Consider the following 4,664-nt stretch of genomic DNA (forward strand, 5'->3'; position numbering starts at 1 on the left):
AATTCTTCAGAGTTGTGGGATTATTTTGAGATTCAGCTTTAAGGTTCAGAAAAACCCATTTGAAGGAGCAGTTGATCATCTGAAGCATCTGGGAAAAAATTTGATTTGAAATAGAGTTGTTTGGAGATGACCCCTACAGCAACCCTTTTCCCATTTCCTTTGTGTCTTTTTAAAGTTCCTCTAGGTTCCTCCATAGTTAAATTTGGAAAGTTAGTTTGCATGTGGGATAAATTGGAATTGGACAGTGAAACATGCATTTACTAGCTTACAGATGTTCTTTAACATTGTCTTCCTTATCTACTAAAATTGCAGGGTCGAATAGCAGCTGTTTCAAAGAAAACTCAAATTTGAGAAATGTGAGGGATTTTTGTTTTATTTTTAATTAGCCCGTTGTTTTAGTAATCTTTAATAACTTGTAGAACTTTGCAACTAGTATCTCTGATAAAGGCCTCATCTCTAAAATATACAGGGAGCTAAGCCAAATATATAGGAATACAAGCCATTCCCCAATTGAGAAATGGTCAAAGGATATGAACAGGCAGTTTTCAGAGGAAGAAATTAAAGCTATCTACAGGCATATGAAAAAATGCTCTGGATCGCTGCTGATTAGAGAAATGCAAATCAAAACAACTCTTAGATACCACATCTCTCCTGTCAGATTGGCTAAAATAACAAATCAGGAGAATGATAAATGCTGGAAAGGATGTGGGGAAATTGGAACATTGTTGCATTGCTGGTGGAGTTGTGAGCTGATCCAGCCATTTTGGAGGGCGGTGTGGAACTATGCCCAAAGGGCTATAGAAATGTTCATACCCTTTGACCCAGTAATACCACTTCTAGGGTTGTATCCCAAAGAAATCATGCAAGCGGGAAAAGGACCCATATGTACAAGAATATTTATAGCAGCTCTCTTTGTGGTAGCCAAGAATTGGAAAGCAAAGGGATGCCCATCAATTGGGGAATGGCTGAACAAGCTGTGGTATATGAAGGTGATGGAATACTATTGTGCCATAAGAAATGGGGATGATGCAGACTTCATAACAACCTGGAAAAACCTACACGACATAATGCTGAGTGAGCGGAGCAGAGCCAGGAGAACGTTGTGCACAGCCACAGATATGTGGATTCCGTGAGGACCAACCCTGACATACTGCGCTTCTTTCAGCAACCTAAAGGGGCAAGGACAATTCCAGGGGACTCACGATGGAGAATGCTATCTTCATTCAGAGAAAGAACTGCGAAGTTTGAATACAGACTGAGGCACACTACATGCTTGCCTTTTCTGCTTCTCTTTTGTTTTTGTTTTTGGGGTTTTTTTTTTGTTTGTTTGTTTTTTTTTTTTGGTTCTGTTTCTTCTTTCTCATGATTCATTCCATTGGTCAAAATTCTTCTCCACGACTTGACTAGAGCATAAATTAATTCAATGCGAAGTTATACATGACAGTTATATGAGACTTCATGCCGTCTTGGGGAGGGAGTGGGGAGGGAGGGGAGAAAAACTGGAACTCAAAACTATGTAGAACCGTGTGTGGTAAACTAAAAATAAATAAAACACCTTTAAAAAAATAAAAGAATTGAACTATTAAAGTGACACAGTGGAGTATTTACACATTTCCATATGCCCCTTTTAAGGTACAAAATAATGTTGAAATTCTGAATTCAGCACCTTTCAAATACGAAAAATTGATTAAATGAATGTGCCCTTTCTGTGCCTACCACAAGAAGCAGATACCACTGGGTTTGGTCAGTGGAATTGAACGTCTTGTGCGTCAGTTCTTATGGAACCTCTTCCCCTCTGGGTTCCCAAGGAGGAAAGACAGGGGAGTCTGGGTAGCTGGATAGCTTCCTTCTCTCTCTCTCTCTCTCTCTCTCTCTCTCTCTCTCTCTCTCTCTCTCTCTCTCTCTCTCTCTCTCCCTCTCTCCACCCCCCCTCCCTCTCCCTCTACCTTTTCATGTTCCTTTTATGTGTTGTCTTTCCCCACTAGAATGTAAGATCTTTGAGGAAAGGGACTGTCTTTTGTGTTGCTTGTACGGATGCATAATTAGCAATTAGTAAATGCATGTGAGTGATTGACTGCTGATTCCTGACTCCATCTACTAAGCTAACCAATTCTCTAGTGCTTAGATTACACCTACCAGCTAGTTACCATTGAATAGTCTGGTAATACAGCCAAGTTGGTAAAAATTGAAGGCTTCTAAATTATACAGGATCAGCTAGGGATTCCAAAATACAGAGGTGTGAAGAGAAAGTATTCTAGGCATGAGGGACAATCTATGCAAAGACCCAGAGGCAGGAGTTGGGCAGTGTCACATATGGGGATAGGCCAGACTGGCTAGAAGATGGAGTGTATGATTGTATTGGCAATTAGGGTGGGACTTTTTTTTTTTTACTAGTTTCTCTTTAGGAGCACTTAGGTAATCAAGTGCCTTCGATGACTGTGGCCTTTGTTTCTTTCATGAGTCTCTGATGACCTGCTTATGTCAAGGGAAAGCCTAGTTCACATAGCTTTGAGTCCCATAGTTGTGATGTCCCTTGAGCCTGAACAGGGTTACCATTTTGTTTAAGGCTCTCACTCACTGGAAGAGTGTCCTGTGATTTGACCAGATCGAGACTCTGGGTAGTCGCTGGAGCACCCCCCACACACACACTTTGAAAACACAGATGTTGGTGCTGCTTCTCTATCTGGTAACTATGTAATTCTTTGGTCAGCCAGATAAAGAAAGGCCTGTTTGTTGATCTCTGTTTATTTGCTCTGTTTATATAATGTATGTTTGTAGTTTCTGTTTGTATTTGTTCTGAAGTTCAGGGTGGTAGCTCCCCCCCCACCCCAAACTAAGTGAATGATATATGTATGTTTGATTAAAGCGAGATTGTTAACCCCTCAAAGTTGCTTTCCTTAGAAAAGTAGATCACAGAACCTGTGCTTAGCAGCCTTCCTGTGTGTTGGTCTTACACCCCCATAGCAGCTGCTAGCAACATCGTTGTTACAATGATTAATGTGAAACCAGTCTTAAAAGACAGATTGAAGCCAAACTGTGATGGGCCTTATATATCAAAGAAAACTACTGCTATTCTACCCTAAAGGCAACAGGGATCCATTGAAGCTTCTTGTCTGCATAGTCAGACTTACACTTGAGGAATATCCATTTGGCTCTTGTACAGAGGGTAAAAAGGTGAAGCTGGTTGCAAGGAAACCATTTAAGAGACTATTGCAATGGTCCAGGTACCCTGGCTCAGGTAATGGTCAGGGACATAATGGGACAGGAGCATTACATTTTTTGCAATTGTATCCCCATTGCCTTGTGTTGTTCCTGCTTAATAAATGCTCGTTGATTAATTGATCTGTACTCAGGAGTTAATAATACGAGTGCCTAGCTTTATATATATATATATTTTTAATTTATGAAATAAAACAAGCATTTCCATAACAGTATAATTTTTAAAAAGATAATTGTGCATGAAACTGCAAATCTACTATGTATAATTTGCTTTTCCTTTTAGATATACAACAAGGTTATCATGTAAATTTTTTTCTTCCTTTTTTATCTTCCCTACACACCCATATAGCTACTATTAGACACAAATAGGTGTGTGTGTGTGTGTGTGTGCGCGCGCGCGCACACGCGCACGTGTAATTTATCAGTTCTTTCTCTGGATGCAAATAGCATCTTTCTTCATATGTCCTTTATAATTAATTAAGATGTTTGTAATAGTCAAAATTACTTATTCGCTCAAAGTCCTGCTTAAACAATATTGCTTTTACTGTATACAGTGTTCTCTTTGTTCTGCTCATTTTGCTTTTTCTGATTTCATGCAAGCTTCCATGTTTTTCTAAGATCATTGAGTTCCTCATTTCTTATAGCCTAGTAGTATTCCATCACAACTTGTTCAGCCGTTCCCCAATTGATAGGCATCCCTGCAATTTCCAGTTCTCTGCCACCACAAAGAAAGCTACTATAAACATTTTAGAACATATAGGTTCTTTTCCCTTTTTCCCCTAATGATCTTTGGAAATAGACCTAGTAAGTGGTATTATTGGGTCAAAGGGTGTGAGCAGTTACTACTCCCCAAAATGGTTGGATCAGGTCTATTCTTTTCTACCTGTGTGACATTAGCAGGCAAGTTATTCACTTCTCCTGACCTTATTTCACTTGGTTGGACTAAGTGCTCTTTAAAGCTGCTTCCCGCTGTTAACCTGTTACTTTCTGAAAAGGAGAGGAAAATGAGGGAGGATTAGAGGAACAAGGGAATAAGCATTTATTAAGTGCCTACTTATATGTCAGGCAGGCACTGTGCTAAGCCCTTTACAAATATTGCTTCACTTAATCCTCACAATGACCCTGGAAGGTAGATGGGGATAGTAATGATTATCCCCATTTTACAATCAAGGAAACTGAGGAACACAGAGGTTAAGAGCCTAGCCCAGGGCCAGATTCGAACTCATGAATTCCTGACTCCAGGACTGGAGCTTTATCTCTTGTGCCATGTGGCTATCCCAGGCCGAGTAATAGATGATAAAAGCCGTGCTGTTGGCCAAAGTGTGTCAAAGCTCTAGAAAGAAATGAGTGAGTCAAGAGAGGAGGAAGAAAGAGAACACAGGGGAAAGATGAAAGGGAAGCATGTAGAGGAAAAACAAAAATAAAACTGTCAGTGATCGGTTTCA

Source organism: Trichosurus vulpecula, chromosome 1 (genome assembly GCF_011100635.1).
Source record: "Trichosurus vulpecula isolate mTriVul1 chromosome 1, mTriVul1.pri, whole genome shotgun sequence".
In the NCBI taxonomy this organism is placed as follows: domain Eukaryota; kingdom Metazoa; phylum Chordata; class Mammalia; order Diprotodontia; family Phalangeridae; genus Trichosurus; species Trichosurus vulpecula.